Source organism: Vicugna pacos, chromosome 4 (genome assembly GCF_048564905.1).
Source record: "Vicugna pacos chromosome 4, VicPac4, whole genome shotgun sequence".
NCBI lineage: Eukaryota > Metazoa > Chordata > Mammalia > Artiodactyla > Camelidae > Vicugna > Vicugna pacos.
In genome coordinates this window covers 63142297-63160786 of record NC_132990.1, presented here as the reverse complement: position 1 = coordinate 63160786, position 18490 = coordinate 63142297, and the positions used below count along the sequence as shown (strand labels likewise).

Sequence of the window (18490 nt, the reverse complement as noted above, 5' to 3'; positions counted from 1 at the left end):
TGAAAAATGAAGATCAGAAAGATATTCTGAGATAAGCAAACAGCATAAGAAAAGGGTCTGAATTGTAAGACATCCAAGTGCATACAGAGGAAAATACAAGTAGATTGATAGCATTGGGATCTGAACTCAGTGATGGCGGGAGAGTGAGGAAGAAGTGAGTGAGTATGGAGAGATCAGCAGAAACAAGCCCTAAAGAGTCTTACGTGCTGCATCGAAGAGCTTGGTCTTTGTCCTGTGGACAATGGAGAATCCCGTGATGCGTTTTGTGTTGAGGTGATGCTTATGTGTTGTGAATTCCTCTGTCTGTGGTATATGGAACATATCAAAGCTACAAGGTTGAGAATATAAAGCTCTTGACTCTCCGCCATTGCGATAGTTCAGGTGAGAGGTGGTGAGAGTTTGAACTACAGCATCAAGACTGGAGGACAAGAAACAGGCTTAAAAAAATATATGGGGCATATTATCTGCAAGATTGGTGATAGATGGGCTGTAGTGTCTGATGAAGAGAACAGCATTATAAACAATGGCCAAACTGACTTGCTAAAATGTTTCCGTGTGTGTGTGTGTGTGTGTGTGTGTGTGTGTGTTTGTGTGTGACTCAGATAAAGTTCAACAAAGATTTATTGAGCATCTATTGTTTTCCAAGCCTGTTTTAAACCCTTAAGTATACATCATCACATTTTACTTCCCGACAGGTCTATGGGACAACAGATAAGGTAATGGAATCTTGGAGAAAGAACCAACTTGCTTAAGATTAGCCAGTAGCAAATCAGTAGTGGTACAGAAGTAGTTTGTATTTGTTTCACAGAATGGATGGACTTAGCCTGAGTCCTAGGCTGTTGAAATGAGAATTGGATAAACTCAAAATGCATGTTTGGATTTATTCCAAAGAGAAGCATAGTGGAACAAAGATGACAGCTTTCACAGACCACTATCTGTGTCACCCGAGTGGTTACATTTAGAGACCTCTGGACCATTGTTTTTAATCCTTATCAGTACACTGGAATTATCTGGGTAACCTTAAAACACATGGTTGCCTATGCTCCATTCCAAAAGACTCTGATTGAGTTGTTTTGGGGTACAACCTGGACGTCAGGATATTTAAAAAGTGCAAATGATTATCATGTACAGCCAAGGCTGAGGACCATAAAGCCACACTGCGGAACAAGCAGCAAATGATCCCCTCTGCTGAGCTCTGCCCCCGATCCTGTCTCCCTTCTGCTGCCTTAGGTAGTGTGACTCACCCGTGACATGAGAGCATCTTTCCCAGCATGGCCCTCACCCTCTGCCGCAGCCTCCCCACTGCTGGTGGTCCCATGTTCTTGGCACAGATGGATCTGCCACCTGATCGCCTGCGTATTTGTCAAGTGGTTGTCCCCAGCAGATGTTCCCATGTGGGAATCTGAAGGCCAGCATCTGCTCACAAACAGTTGATTGCATCACCGTTCTGCTTTTGATCTGGTTCAGATGGGGCACCATCCAGGCCAGGGATGACCTTCCAAAACTGACCTGAGCGTGAATTTTCTGATCCCTCTTTTTCATCCCAAGCCCTTTCTTTCAATCCTTAGTGATTTTAGAAGCTCTGAGTGTATTCTTGGATCTCTTTCTCCCTCTGCTTCTTCCTCCTCCTCCTCCTTCCTCTTCTTCCTGTTGCTACTGATCTTTCTCTTTAAATGATGGGACTCAATGGGAACCTCAGTGTCTTCATGGTACAAACATGCTAACTAGGACCCAGAGAGGAAAAGGAACTGGGGACAGCCATTTGGGGACAGAGCTGAGTTTCAGTTCTTTTATCTCTTACCTCCATTATCATGCACTCACTCCTAGACCCAGACTCACAAACCATGGCTGGTTTGAGAACCTCATAACTATGTGACTTTCAACAAGTTACTTCACCTCAACTTGCAAGAGAGTGATCATCTATGTCTCACAGCATCGTTTAAAAGTCATAATTAGTGAATTTTTAAAACACGGTGCATGAAGTACAGAGCACCATCTTAAAAGAGTTGTTTAAAAAGTATGCAGACATTATAGAAAATGGATAATGATGGTTAAGTGCACAAGCATATGAGTTAGAGATTCTCAAGGCTGCTACTCATTAGCAGAGTTTCCCTGGTCAAGTTGCTTTATTTCTTTCAGTCTCCATTTCTTCACTTTAAAAATAAGAATATAAGTAATGTTAACTTCACATGGTTGTAATATAATACTGAGTGCTTATTACACAACCTGGTACATAGTGAGCATCAGGGATAACAGTGAATATTAGTAATGATGATGAGAAAGAAGGAAAGGGGGAAAGGCAAAGAAGAACAAGAGGACTATGTTTTCTGTCATTTAGAAAGAGTTTGGCTTGAGGAATCAGGACACCTCATTTTTAATCTTAGCTCTGAAACTAACTTGCTGTGTGACTGCTGACATAGTACTTTCCGTATCTGTGCTTTAGGGGTCTTACGAGGAAGACTAGGTGGTCTTTGAGCATCCTTCCAAACTGAATCTCAGCAAAGTTCTCTGCTTATCCCTCAGTGGCCTCATCAGCTGAGGGATGTGACATGCCAGAGTCCTTCTGGCTTCACAAAGTCATCTGCCTGTGATATTTCCTTCCTTTTCTTCCTAGCCTTTGTGGTGTGGACTTACTCCCACTGCCTCTGAGTCTGTACAGAGAGAGGCAGTCTGGCCCTCTCCTAAGACCCCTCCTTAGATGTGGGGAGAAGGACCCAGGAACCAGCCTTAGAGACGAACTACTGAGTGCTTTCAGAGATAAGCCATGAGCACCTTCTGAGAAGACAGGGCTGTCAAGTGGAAACACTGACAGCAGCCTTGGTTCCAGCCGTGTAAATAATATTACTGCAAAAAAACGTATATTTAGCATCTATGACATCAGCTTGATTTACCTTGATTAACGGAGCAATTTGCTGTACATTTTTCCAAATGCTGTAATCAATTAGAACTCAAAATAGATTAGAAAACCCTCTATGGTGTGGCCACAGTCCAAAAAGGCTAATCCATCATAAAATAGATGTATATATCCTTTTCTAACCATGCAGTGGATAAAGATTTGTGTCTGGGAGGAACTCAGAGTGGTTCAGGTTTGTACAGTTGGGCTCCAGGCACTTTTGCCTTCAGCCATTACTAAAGGCAAATCGTGGAGAAAGGATCCTTGCGAATGTTACCCCAGTTTTGTGTAGCTTCCCAGCTACTTATAGCTTCCTCCCTACTTATAGACTCTTCCCTGCCCAGCCCCACAATATGTTTAGAAAAGACCCAACTTGTTAGAGACCCCCTTGTAGCAGCAGGTTAGATTCTAACTCCTTAGATGGTGTTGATAGCCCTTTAAAATCTGGTTCCGTATTGCTCTTTCAAAGTCATCTCTTCCTAGGTCCCTACACATATACTTTATCCTCCTCAGGGTCACCCCCGCCCCCAAATATATGCCCTTCTGTCTTACAGTTCAGTGTTTGCTCTTACCGTTCTCCCAGCTTGTCTTAGGCTCGAAGAACCAGTTGTTTACTGAGTATCTACGGTAGATGAGGCACTGTGCAAAACAGTCCCCAGACAGGATTGCCCTTAATCCTCTTCACCTTCCCTTACGACCTGAGCATTGAAATACGTGCATGAAGGCACACGCAAGTAAGTGGCGGAACCAACATCAAGCGCAGGTCCGACACCAAAGCTCCTCGGTCTTTCTTCCTCTGTTACTGCACCGTTCCTTCGTCTTTCACCCTTTCCTTTCTTCCTTCTTCTTCCCCACATCTGAGGCTCTCACAGTGCTCATCTGTCTAGGAGGAAAGTTATTTCTTAGGCTTAGTGACAGATGTTAGGGGCTGGATGTGTGGTCCATTCACATGTTATCCAGTCTATTCACTCTAGGATGACTGAGTTGCTCCTCTAGGTAACAAGACTCCCCGAAGCCCTGTAGACGGCATAGTGGAATGGAGTATTGTTTAAGGAATGGGCATAACAAAGTGCTGGCTGATAAATGGCTTAGGATTAAATTCTAGGTCTTCTACCAGCCATTTATAGAATTTGGGGTCTCTCAGAGCATACACTTCATTGTTAGTAAATAGGAGTAATGTTACATATATACAACTACATATATATATACACACATTGCATCCATATCAACTGAATTGATACGAAGAGTTGAATTGATATAAAAGTGCTTTATCAAGAGTTGCTTATTCTACCTGGCACCTGGCCATAAAAAGCTTATGATCTCATCACTCGTTCTTTAAATTGCACGTAAAACTACACAATTTGCTACAAAGCAGTGTAAGTTCCTATTAATTTTGAGCAAGAGTTAGAGGAGAACTTGCTATAAAATCATTGAGATGACTGCCTGCTTCTTCATGACTTGACCAGGACTTCACACAACACCTGAGCCGTAACTGGCCCTCGGAGCACACACACTGAATGAAGACACCTGATGCAGAAACACCAGGCTGGGAAGCCGGGGACCTGGGCTCCGGCCCCAGCTCCACGCCTCACAGACATTAGTAAGTAAATTCAACCGCTCATGGCCTCAGTTTCTTTATCTTTAAAAAGAGGATATTAAACCCCTGACTTCATAAGGTTGCTATGTGGAGCAAATAAAACTGTCCACATGGAAGTGACTTGTAAACCATAAAGAAATGTATGCGCACAAGAGGATGAACAGGATTGACCTGCATTCTCAGAGGAGCACACAGGCATGTGAGCGCGAGGCTTTGAGGCTCTCAGGGGATGCCCATCCAAAAGTCTGCAACTCAGAGTCCAGTGGTTTATCCCACTTTAACAAATGACAATTCCTCTCCTTGACCTGACACTTGGCAAATGAACCACAAAATCCTCCAATCTACTGCTTAACATACTCTTGGCGGAGAGGACATTAGAGACTGACGAATCAGCTACCCTCCCCTACCCCAGCACTCACCGTTGTCTTGTGAGGAGCCTGACCCGCGGAGGGCAGGGACCGGTTTCTCCCCCTTCCCCAGCACCTAGCCCAATGCCTCACCTATTTCATAATCACTGTCTGCCGAATAAGCGAGTGAAGGAATAAGTTAACTGGTATCCTCGGTACTGAGCACAGTGCCTGATCCATAATAAGTGCTTATTTGTTTGATTATCAATGGAGTGGATGAGTAAATGGTCATCTAGCAAATTGGTAGTAGCTCTGGGACCCAGACCTCTTGCCTTGAGATCCATTTCCCAATACATCACAAGTCAGTGTTCATCCTGGCTTGCATTTATTACTAATTGATTAATGTGTGTGCATCTTGCTTCTACATCTACAATTCCAAATCATTTGAAGAAGCAAGGGCCTATGTCTTCTGCTGCTCTGTGTCTTGGAACAGGAGGCTTGGAAGTGGTCATCCAGTAGGTAACCAATAAAGACATCTTGATTGTTTGAACCTGGACAAATTAAAGAGGCTGTTTGGAGTGTGACTTCTGAGGAAGAGGCTGGGTAGGGTGTGCTTTGTGTGGTCCGATAATGTATTTATTTATGAGACTAAATGTTTATCTAAGCCTCCTGAAGATCTCTGGCTTCATTTTGGTGTCTTTGTGCATTTGTGTTATTTTCCATGGTCCACAACAGCCCCATCCTTCTGGGGTCCAGCTGGGCTATGGAGTAATAAACAATTTTTATAAATTGGCTCACTCCATGACAAGAAGTGGGAGCAACCCAAAACCTTTAAAAAAAAAATTCTCTGAGTCGTGAATACACCAGCATCCAGCTGGTTCAAGTAGGGTTCAAGTAAGCACTCTGACTTCGTGAAAGCTATTTATGACCAACACAATAAAACCTCTCTACCTATTCAGGCACCGGGCATTGGAGATGCAGTTGTTTTTCTTTCAGTCTGTTCTTTGACAGCGTTCAACAACATCGTTGTTAGTTTGACAACTTCAACAACCAGTTCAGGGTATGAGCAATCCTCCCCTCTTGTTTCTTTAGTCCGTCCCTTTGCCATTTGCTCATACAAATCAGTGGTCATGCTTCATTCTGAACAGCTGAACTGAGTAAGTTCAAACCTTGGGCCAGAGGGACTTGGATGTTTCTTAGAAGCCAGATCACTTACCAAGGTTCATCACATCTCATTGCTTATGATACTTCCTTCAGAAAGAATACAATATATTTCCGAAAGTCGCCACCCTGAGACAGTTGAGTTGCAACTGCTAAGCCGTTCGTTCACCAATCTGTCTGCTGCATGAGCACTGACTGAGTCAACCTGGGCCGAGAGGCAGGGTGAGAGGTATGAGCTATAGTCTGAGCCCTCCAGGATCTCGTGTCCTGGCATGAAAACTCAACTCTGAGTATCCATGTCGGTGGCATCAGTTACACAGTACTCACTGCCACAGAAGAGGGCACGTGGTGCTCCAGCAGCTCAGAGAAAAGGGTGGCCACTTCTAGAGGATGGACAGGAGGAAGAAGATGGACCCAGAAGGCTCCATGGACCAGGTGACTGTCGAGCTGGACTGGAAGTGTGTACATATGACTAATTGGTTATAAATGAGGGAGGGAGGTGGGAGTGTAACCCATTCAGGAGGAAAGCACGTCCTCCACCAGCTCCCTGTGCCTGCTTGTTCCCTGCAAGTCCCATGGGTGCCAAGCATCCACCCTCTCCGGGCCACTCCTGGAGGAACAGTAGTAACTACAGTTGCTTGTGCCCGAGATAGTTTGAAGTGCTTCACATGCACCAGCTACTCACCACACAGGCGTACGAGGCGGAGATGATCCCCATTCTTGTGAATGTGGAAACTGGAGCTGAGTCACTTGTCCAGCATCACAGAGTTAGTCAGTGGAGCTTCTGGGCTCCATCCCAGTTGCCTCCTACTCCCTAACCCACCTTCTTAAACCATGTTGGCCACCTCCTTGGTCAGATGGTTCAAGTGTTCCATGGCAGAGAGGAGGTAAAGAGGGAGGGGGTTTGTGGAAGCACCTGGGGAGGTGTCCCCTCGGATCCTGTGCCCAGAGCCATGCACATGCTCTAGAGCTACCCTCAGATGAGACAGCACTCCCAGTCCCCACTGTCTGAGCCCAGGGTCCAGGGAGACTTCAGAAGCTCCCACTTGCCCCGTGCTCGTCCCATCCCGTGTTGCACTGTGGTGTTTTACTTCAGTCTCTCAGGTCATCCTTAAAGAAGCCCTGGGACGACGGATTATTTCCTTCAATTTGTGGACGAGAAATCTTAAGTCCCTGTATAGTTTCAGGATTTGCTCAGTTTCCCATAGCCAGTCCCTACCCAGACCAGGATTCACAAGGAAAATATTTTTCCCTCCAAAGTCCATTTTTTCTTTACTCCTTTTCTCTGTACACTGCAAAGTGTCCTAGAGCAGATGACATAATGGCCATGGTGAAAAAGGAGAATAAAAAAAAATAATGGGGGGAGGGGAATGAAGAAGGAAAAGAAAATACAGATGGAGGAGGAAGAGAAAAGATAATCAGAATATGCCTACACACGAGTCATTTATATACTTTAAGGGAGTTCCAGATACCGAGGAACACTCAGTGTGGCAGGACATGGATGTAAACACCCAGGGGACATGTTCTGACCTGGGTTTTGAACAAGGACCATAGCATGGGAGTAAGTAAAGTTTTCAGCGTTGTGAGACGCTAGACTGGACACAGGAGGGCAGGCGGCATGACTAACGTAGGGTGGCCATGGGGTAGGTTATTCCACAGCAATTCTCTGAAGTAACCTCAGCGTGACCACATAGTCCTCTTAACCCTGAACATCTACTCCCATTGTTTATTGAATTAAATGGTGAATAAAAGGCTCAGTCTTTTTTTCTATCAGCCTAGGGGATTTATTAGTCAAATAATAATCGCCCTCACCTCAAGTTATGTTTTCATTGTATTTGTTACGTGTCTTCTGGGCTCCAGCTTCCTTGGAATGAGGCTCGCATCTCTGCAAGATCCGTTAAATCCCTCTCTTTTGCTGACAGCAAGCAGCTCAGAAATAAAACGAAACAAAACAAAACAAAAGCCTTGAATCTATAACACATTTCCCGGCCTCCTTCCTTCCTTTTCCTCTCCGCTCTGACCCCTCCCCTAGAGAATGCCAGAGGAATAAAAATAAAGTCGTAATTAAGAAAAGGACTAAGAATAAATTCCATGCATTTAACCGAAGTTCCATCTCCAAACCCAGGAGGATTGGCGCATAGCTGTGGTTGTGCGGGAGGAAGCCCTCAGCGAACTCATGCTGGGCTTTCAACACAAATACAGCTCATAAGGAATAGCTTATCACGTAAACCGTGTTTTAATTCTGTGGAGTAAAGGCAAGACCTCAAAAAGGGTTCAGATACCACCACCACTGCCACTGGGGTCTCCCATTTCTGGAGTCCCTCTGGCCCAAATAGCTCAGAGCAATTCACAAACATTTATTGATGGAACCCCATGACCCATCCCCCAAGTGAATACTTTAATATCCCATTCTGCAGAGGGCAAAATGGTAACATGAAGAAGTTCAAGGCTTTTGGCTGCCTGCCACATAGAGAAAAACGACATAGTGGCTGGACTCTGAAAGAAAAGCATCGCCAGGTGCATGGTGGATTATTCAAGAAATGTGGTGAAAAGAGCAGTGGGCTGGAAGTCGGGACACTGGGCTCTGATCCCAGCTTTGTCACTCACTCACTGGGGGACCGTGCCTAAGTCACCTCCCCTCTCTGGGCCTCAGTCTCCCCAACTACAAAATGAAAGTTTGAACTAGAAGACCTGAGAGCCCCTTTTCCTCTCAAAATGATGGCGTTCAACATCCACCGAGCCAGAGCGCTGGGCAGGCTTTCTTATCACTGTGACTCCTTCATCACACAATCCCCATTCCTGCTGGAAGGATTCCTCTGCCCCTCTCCAGATCCAACCCTCCGTTCAAGGCCTGGTTCCACCCAGCCTCCTACTGGGGGTGGTCCTTGATTCGCTGCTGCCCATAGGAATTTCTCAACCTTTAGAACGCCTGACGACTTACTTTTCCACCTAGAAGGAGCTCAATAAATATTTGCTAAATTACCAGATTCTGTGTAGCTTAATCTTTAATTCATCTACCTTCATCTGACCAGTGAGACAGTAAGGAGCTTGAGGACAAGGATAAGGACAGTGCTTGTTAAACCTTAAATATCTATTAAGAGGTGTCTTTTCTATACCCATCTGGATTTTAAACCCTTGATGATACATGTGCAGGGAGGTGGTTTGTAACGGGCAGGCTCAATCCAATGCAAAATGTAACTCAATTTGGCAATGAATTATTGATCATCTACTCTTTGCCAAAAACTGTGCTAGCATCTGAAGTTACAAGGATTTCTAAGCTTTGGTTCTTGTCCTCAGGGATATTTTGCTCCGTTGGGGGAATCGTGGTAGGTGGGGTGGTAGCAGAAGTGTGTACAAGACAAAGAGAGGGCATGAGACCAATGAAATACCAAAAGGCTAACTACAGCCCAGATTTCTGGTGAACGTGCTTTACCTTAGACTCCAAAGTAAAAAAAAGCTACGACATAAAGATTTCAACTCTCATGAAGTTTCACAGCACCACGTTTATTTGGTTATTGTTCATATGTGGCAGGGGGCAGCTACATCTGTGAAAAACTTATATGAGACACTGTTTTAGAGGGTAATTCAGTTGGCATGCACATAGTTTCCAAACTACTGGATATCAGGGTGTAGACGAGCTTTAATGAAAAATAGGTCATTTGAGAGAATCCCATGGCATCCATGTCTCCTCCTTCCTGGTTTGGTTTCCTTACACGTAAAGAGGGTGCTCAGATGCGATAATCCCCATCATCCCTTCCAGCTCTTGTGTTCTGTACACGGGACACAAGCAGTGTCTCCTCTGTTGCCTCCCACAATACTTACTGTTGGGCTGGGCACTGGGATGGAAGATGGGAGGCGGGCAGAGAAGGAGGGAGGGAAAAAGAAAGGGACTCTCCCCCCAGGGACTCTGAATTTTTGGGAGAAATGAAATTCAGAGACAATCAGAAAAGTAAAGGAATAGCAGTAGAGAAACTGTCAGAAATGTATTGCTTAGGATGTAATACAGGTCTTCAGTCTCATGTATTGACATGAATATGATACTTAGAATCAGAAGTCTTGGGTTCAAGTTCTAGCATTTTGGTTGAATAGCTTGGAGATTCTTGGGAATTCGCTTTCTCTCTTGAGCTCAACTTCTCCTCTGTAAATGGAATAAAAACCCCTGACCCTGTTAATTCAGGTGTGTTACATAAAATGATAGAGAGAGGTGTGCTTTGTAAACTATGCAAGACTAAATAGAGGTTGGTTATTGTTGCTATGTTATTATTTTGACTATTATAATAAAGGGGTACAATGACTTAAACAAATAATGGCATTATAGACACTTGTAACAGGCTGTGAGAGGAAGAACGCGGGGTAAGGGAGTCATCACATCTCCTGGGATATTCTGCTCTTTCCCTCAGATCAACAGTGAGCCTAGCCCGTATTCCATGTCTCCTTTCACAGAGCAGTAAGCAAAGGCCATGAAGTGCTGGTGGGCTCTCGCGGGCCCATCGATCTATACACTCGGAGAGAAAGCTGCTAACGATTCCCAGCTCACCCTGGAGCAGAGACACATGTAACACTGCGATTGCTCGTGGCCATGCAGGGGCCTCAGCTTGTGAATTTATAGAGGGCTGGTCTGCATTTTTAAGCAAGATAACTAAGCCTCCAGAGTTCACCCTGAATATTTTTTTTAAAAAAAATCTTTACAAGTATATGAGTCTCACAAGCTGGGATTTATGTAGAGATTTAGGTCTGTTGATGCATAAGGTAAATTTTTAATTCACGCAGAGGGAAAGCTGTTAAGCCAAAAGCTAGGGTATTGGCGCCATCTAGTGGTTGTAGGTAGCCAGTGCACACACTGCAGGAGAAAAAGGTGAGCAAAGGCAGTGTATTCTCTAAGCTTGGGGGAGGTACTGCAGCGGCAAAAGCCAGTGTAAGAGGGAACCTTAGTCAGTAGCTCTGGTGGTCAGTATGGTTCAACTCGTCTATACCACAGATAATGGCATCATGAGACATTCGGTTAAGGAAACAATCCTGTCAGAAACCATACACTGTCTACTTTCAAACTCTGTGCCTCTGGGCAAGTCACAACCCTCAGTTTCTTGCCCTGTAAAATGGGAATGATGATGCCTAACTTAGAAAGTTGATGATGAGATTGTAGTACAGTATCAACCTGTAGGCATTTGGAAAAGAGTCAGACGGGGAAAGTAATCATCAGTCTGTCATCTAACGTCTTGACCCAGCTACTTCACATCCCCGGCCATCTTTAGATCTCAACACAAGGAGCCATCAATACGTTAGGTTTCCACATAAGAAACTGAGGTTCAATTTGAGTCCAAGGTCATGCAGCCTAGAGGTGGCAGAACTGGGGTTTGGACACAAGTTTGACATGTTCCAAACTCTTGTCGACTCCCTGTACCAGTTAGTAGACACACAAAGTGTGCTTTTCCTTCCCCGCCCTGCTCTGTTTTTCCTTAAGATGGATACTTAGGCACGGTCACGTACCTGGCTTTGTGTGTGCGTGATTGTATTCAGTTGAAATGTAGGTATCCTCACCTACTCTGTACAGATGGAGAAGCTGGAGTTCAGAGAGACTAAATAAATAGAGCAAACATAAGCAAAGAGTGAGAGCGCTGGGACCCAGACTTTGTGATTGCAGACCTACTGCTTTAATCCACCCTGGACTGACTCATCCATTCATCATTTATCTCTAATTGGGAAGGATGGTTCTGTTTATGTTTATGTCCTGAGAGTTACTTGTTTATTTAAAGACATCTGCAGTTATTAAGGTCCCTGGCTCATCTAATTGTAATCTGTTTTCTACCCTTGGGAGAGCTGGGGGTTAGCTTTCATGGACAAAAAAGTCCCCTTCAGCTCAGGGAAGAGTGAACGGCCTACTGAGGACAGGAGGACAGGCGGGCTGCATGAAGAGGAGGTCGGTTCTGGGTCTAGCTTCTGGAGGAGCTGGTGCTCTGTGGTTGGCTTTAAAAATGGAGACCGAAGGGCCTTACAAAGACAGCACTGGGAATGGTTAGGAAAAGAAACACGGAGGCCACTCATATTTCTTCTAGTCACTGTACTATATGTCTAGAAGGACCCAGAGACACAGAGAGCTCAAACCAGCTTGCCCAAAGTCGGAGAAAGGGCTAGACAAAAATCAGCTCCCTTTTGACTACTAAATCCTGATGGAACTAGACACTTTGCTCAAACCCTTAGAGTCTGATCCAGAGACATTCAGCGTATCCACGTTGTCAAGAGACGGCTCTGTCTGGAGGTTGCTTCCCTCTAGTGGTCATATTGCCTCCCGTCAAGAAGATGCTTATGATGGCATCTCAGAATTAAGAATCTCTCTTTTTTTCTTTTCTTTTTCTTTTTTATTGACGTATAGTTGATTTACAATGTTGTGTCAGTTTCAGATGTATAGCAAAGTGATTCACTTATGCATATATATGTACATATATTTCTTCAGATATTTTCCATTATAGCTTATTATAAGATACTGAATATAGATCCCTGTGCTATACAGTAGGTCTTTCTTGGTTATCTATTTTATATATAATAGTGTGTATCTGTTAATCCCAAACTCCTAATTTACCCCTTTCCCACATTTCCCCTTTGGTAACCATAAATTTGTTTTCTATATCTGTGAGTCTCTTTCTGTTTTTTAAATAAGCTCATTTGCATCTTTTTTAGATTCCGCGTATAAGTGATATCACATGACATTAGTCTTTTTCTAACTTACTTCACTTAGTATGATAATCTCTAGGTCCATCTGTGTTGCTGCAAATAGTATTATCTCACTTTTTATCTTCTATCTCTTTTTATCTTCTTTTTTATTTTATTGAGTTATAGTCAGTTTACAATATTGTGTCACTTTCCGATGTAGAGCACAATTTTTCAGTCATACATGAACATACATACATTCATTTTCACATTCTTTACCCCATGAGCTACCACAAGATCTTAAATATATTTCCCTGTGCTATACAGTATAAACTTGTTTATCTATTCTATGTATACTTGTCAGTATCTACAAATCTCGAACTCCCAGTCTGTCCCTTCCCACCCTCTTCCTCTCTGGCAACCACAAGTTTGTATTCTATGTCTTATGAGTCTGTTACTGTTTTGTATTTATGTTTTTTTTTTTTTAGATTCCACATATGAGTGATCTCATATGGTATTTTTCTTTCTCTTTCTGGCTTACTTCATTTAGAATGACATTCTCCAGGGACATCTACATTGCTGCAAATGGCGTTATGTTGTCATTTTTATGGCCGAGTAGTATTCCATTGTATAAATATACCACATCTTCTTTATCCAGTCATCAGTCAATGGACATTTAGGCTGTTTCCATGACTTGGTAGAATCCCGACATGAGAGTAGATTGCTGCTCCACCAGAGCCTGCCTGGTGTGGCCACCCAGATGGTCTCAGAGGAGTATGACGGCAACAGCTACAACATGAAACACTGGGCGTCACTTGTGTTCTCTTCTTTGTGAAAGTGTGTTGTCTGAAATCTTCATTAGAGGAAAATATTTTTAATCAAATTTTCTGGCCTGAGATGTGCACACACACAGAGAACACATGCTCCTGGGAACACAATTTGAGAAGTGCTGATCCAGTGCTCTTCTTCCTGCACCAAACCATTAACGTGCATTTTAAAGATGAGACGATTGAGACCCAGAGAAGGACAGTCATTATGAGTGGCCCAGCGTGGTGCTTATACCATGGCAGTGTCTTCTGGAAGTATGCATTAAGACAGAGCCTTCGTCAGCCTGTGCACCTGCCTGAGCTATACCAGCAGAGACACATGCCAATCCATGGTGGACCGCAGTGAGAACAAGAAATCAACTTTGTTGAGTCATTGAGAACTTTGGGTTATTCACGACCGCAGCAGAACCTCACCTATCCTGAGTGATATACCACATCTTCCACTCGCCAGCTTCTGTTTTGCTCCCCTCTGGGTTAAAGGGTGCTTTGGACAAGAAGACTGGCCATTTCTCATGTTTGGTAGACTCCTCACTCTCCAGGTCTAGTAGAAAATTACAGCTTTTTTTTTTTTTGTCTCTCTTGAGGCTTATTTCTTCCCCTTGTCAGAGGTTCCATGTCGCACATCTCTCCCTGCAGTTGTCTTGACCCCAGGCCCCTCCAGCTCTATTCTGGGAGGCCTCTGGGGGCCTGTCCTCATTCCACAGGCCTCCAAAGGTACACCACCAGTCTCTCTTTGCTGCGATCGCCTTGTCCCTCCCCAAAGACCCATGGGACAAGACCCACCGAGAAGCCCCCATGTTACTCTGTTCCTCACTTGGCCCACATATGTTCCTCGGGAAACAGTCATAGGCCCCCTGCCCTGACAAACTTTACTGCAGGTCCGTCTCACTGCAACGGCCTCTCCTGGCTCTGATCCGAAGCAGTTAGTCAGTCAGCCCTCTGTTTCCCTTCCACACTTAACTGGGTTGAATCCAGGCCTCATTTTCAATATAGCCCTTCTTGATTTTGTTAACTTAAAAAAAAAAACAAAAAAACCTGGGTTTAAGTTTCATCTCCTTTCATCTGTATCATTATTACTCGATTAGCTCATCAGTTCTCTTTGCTTCAGTCTTGTTGTTCTCTGACTTGTTAGATGCTTGCTTTATCGATCTGTAGCCATTTTTCTTTCCTAATATGATTGAGGCATCTCTTGAAATACTGTTTTCACCATACCCCAAAGTTTTGACCGGTTAGCGTTTTATTACACTAATGCACGTGGGAGTGTGTGTGCCTGGTGACTTTAGTGGGAGACCTGGAGCTGCAGTGATTGTGGGCTGGGGCTTCTCCCCTGGTGTGTAGGAAGCCACGACCTTGACAGGGGTGGGCTGGCGCTGGACAAGCTGGAGCTGGAGCCAGGCATGGGTCAGGGCTTCTCCCCAGGGGTGTCAGGAGCCACCACTGCCTTGGTAGGAGGTGAGGGTGGAGCTGGAGCCCGGCGCAGGCTGGGGGGTGTCCTGGAGCAGCCTTGCAGGCCAGCTAGACTGCCAGACGCCTTTCAGTCTGCAGCCTCTGGATGGGACTTAGAGCAAGTAAGCTTTTGCATACATCCTTGAAGAGCAGAGTCTGTTTCCTACAGCCCTCTGGTTTTCCTGGTTGTAAACCCTGCTGGTTTTTAAAACCAGTAAAGAGGACTCATCTTCCTGGTACCAGTCCCCAAGGCTGTGGTGTCCCACACGGGGCTTGAACCCCTCATTCCTCAGGGAGGACCTCTGAGCTTGTGACGTCCCCTCCCCCTTTGGGGTCACCCACTGGGGATGTGGGTCCTGACTGGATCACTTCTCTTCCCCAAGTACCCATCACAGTGTGTGTGTGTGTGTGTGTGTGTGTGTGTGTGTGTGTGTGTGTGTGTGTGTGTGTTGTGTCCTTAGTTGTAGAAGAGCCGTTCTGCTTGTCTTCAAGTCATTCTCAGAGAGTTGTTCTGTATGTAGTTGTAGTTTGGGTGTGTCTGGGGGAGAAGGTGAGCTAGGGGTCCTCCTTCTCTGCCATCTTCATTCTCTTTCTTGAAAGAGAATTTTCTAGGTACACAATTATACTCATATGTATACACATTTGGTACATATTTGCTTTTTTCTCACTACTTTGAAGTTATTTTGTTAATGTCCTTTGATTTTTTGATGGTTGAGAATTCTACTCTTAGTCCATTTGCTATTCCTTTGTAGCTTTAATGGCTGCTTTAAAGATGTTTTTGATATTATTGTGGTGGGGTTGTTCTTCAGTTGCAGAACAGTGTGCATTATTAGACCATTTTATTCCATTCCATCCTCTATATCCCTTCAACCAATTCTGATAAGTCCCATCTCCTAGTCTCTTTGTGTTGCAGTCTAGCATTATTTTCAGAACTACCTTACAGTAATTTTCTCCTGAGTTATGCCTAATTTGCTATGTAATCCATCTACTAGGGTTTTAATTTAATGATTTTAGTTTTTATTTCTTAGAGTTTTATTTTGTAGGGTAGACTTTTAAAAAATATTCTTAGTCATTTTGGTCCTATATGTTTTGGGGGTATGGGGGGAGAAAGCAACTGGTCATTTTTAATAGTTTGTTACATTTTGAGTTAACTTCTTATATGATGTAAGGCAGAAATCCAAATTCATTCTTTCGACGTAAATGTCCAGTTGTCCAAACATCAATTGTAAAGAGACTATTCTTTCCCATTTGAATGGTCTCGGCACCCTCTTCCAAAACCAGTAGCTTCAGATGGTTAATTTTATTACTGGGTTATCAATTCTATGCCTTTGATGGATGTTTAGCCTTATTTCAGTGCCGTACTATTTTGATTACTGTAGGTTTATGGTAAGTTTTGGAGTTGGAAAGTGCAATTCCTAGGTATTTTGTTCTTTTGGGTGCTATTGTAAAGGACATTGTTTTTGTAATTGCCTTTGGGGATTGTTCATTGCTCGTATACCGAAATACAACTGATTTTTGTTTATTTTTCTTGTACCCACCTCCCAGAATCTTGAAGATCATCTTTTTGTCATTAGAGATACATTTATGGAAAAGGTTAAAAAAAATTTTAGGGTTTGGGGCCTTGGAAAAAATATCTCCAATTAAAGCTAGTGATTTTTTTTTTATTATTATTGAAGCATAGTTGATGTATAGTATATGTTAATTTTAGGTGTACAGCATAGTGATTCAGTTATTTTTTTCTGATTATATTCTGTAAGAGGTTATTATAAGATATTGAATATAATTCCCTGTGCTATACAGTAAATCCTTGTTGCTTATCTATTTTTATGTATTGTAGTTTGTATCTGTTAATCCCATACTCCTAATTTGTCCCTCCCCAACTCCCCTTCCCCTTTGGTAACCGTAAGTTTGTTTTCTATGTCTGTAAAACTGCTTCTGCTTTGTACACAGATTTGTTTGTATTATTTTTAGATTCCACATGTAAGTGATGTCATATAGTGATTGTCTTTCTCTCTGACTTATTTCACTAAGTATGATGATCTCTAGATTCATCTAGAGATGAATGAATTCATCTAGAGATGCTGCAAAAGGCAATATGACATTCTTTTTATGGCTGAGTAATATTTCATCATATTGGTACACACACACACATATACCACAACTTGTTTTTTTGTTTGCTGTATATTTTTTCTTTTTTTAAATAGAAATATAGTCAGTTTACAATGTTGTGTCAGTTTCTGATGTACAGCATAAGAGTTCAGTCATATGTATGCACACATATATTTGTTTTCATACTCTTTTTCATTATAGGCTACTACAAGATATTGAATATAGTTCCCTGTGCTATACAGTATAAACTTGTTGTTTATCTGTTTTATATATAGTAGTTAATATCTGCAAATCTCAGACTCCCAGTTTATCCCTTCCCATCCCCTTCCCCTCCGCCCTCACCCTGGTAACCATGTTTGTTTTCTATATCTGTGAGTCTGTATCTGTCTTCTAGATAAGTTCATTCATCTATTTTTTAGCTTCCACATATAAGTGATATGGTATTTTTCTTGCTCTTTCTGGCTTGCTTCACTTAGAATGATGATCTCCAGGTCCATCCATGTTGCTGCAAATGACATTATTTTATTCTTTTTTATGGCTGAGTAATATTCCATTGTATATATGTATGCCACATCTTCTTTATCCAGTCATCTGTCAGTGGACATTTAGGTTGAGTCCTTACTACAGTTCATGTCAGAGAATGTGTTGCCTGTGCTCTCTTCTAGACGTTTTATGGTTTCATGTATTATATGTAGGTCTTTAAACCATTTTGAGTTTATATTTGTATATGACATGAGGGAGTATTCTAATTTTATTGAAGTACATGTATCTGTCCAGCTTTCTCAGCACCAGTTGTTGAAGACACTGTCTTTTTTCCATTGTATATTCTCTTGCCTCCTTTGTCATAGATTAATTGACTGTAAGTGCATGGGTTTATCTCTGGGCTCAAAGCCAGTGATTCTTGAACTGACCAGTACAACCGGGCAAGATTTGGTTCCCAAGCATAAGAGGAAGGTAGGAAAAGGAGTGGTATTTTTATAAGGGCATTTATAAAATTATGTCTAAATTATGTGCATCCCTCTGCTATCAGCAGATATATCTAAGGAAAGCCTAGAAAATGGAAAATGTTATTAGATCCTTCCCAGATGGCCAAAGGTAAATCTCATTCAAGGTCTGGACTGCTTATTAAAAACAAAAAATATTTCTGTCCCCTCTCTTTCCTAGAAAGGGTCGGACATTTTCCTTGAAATCAGTTCTCATTGCCAAGTAATAGTTTTAAAAACTACTTTTTAAGGTCATCTTTTTTCCCTTTGAAAGTCCACTGAAGGGGGAAAAAAAGACCCAATTTTCCAAATTTCAGACAAATATACATAGAAAAATACATGATTCCTTACAGAAGAATTCCAATTAATAAATGTAGAAGAAAAGCAAGAGATAGAAAATAACCATTAACACACCAGAGCAATAACTGCTACAAGCAAAATCCATCAAAGGTTGCTAAAATGGGTCATAAAATGTTAAACCA

The 18490-nt window shown here is 42.9% G+C and overlaps 1 long non-coding RNA gene across 13 annotated transcripts in view; it reads left to right on the top strand.

Annotated features, from left to right (window-relative positions):
• The window catches only part of LOC140696136 (uncharacterized), a 330303-nt gene that overhangs the window by 168826 nt on the left and 142987 nt on the right, over positions 1-18490 (top strand). The window contains exon 4 of one of the 13 annotated variants that reach the window (XR_012072211.1): positions 4360-4493. The exons of the other annotated variants lie outside the window; for them this stretch is intronic. This is a non-coding gene — a long non-coding RNA (uncharacterized lncRNA). The remainder of the gene's footprint in view (positions 1-4359; positions 4494-18490) is intronic. 13 annotated transcript variants of the gene reach the window in all.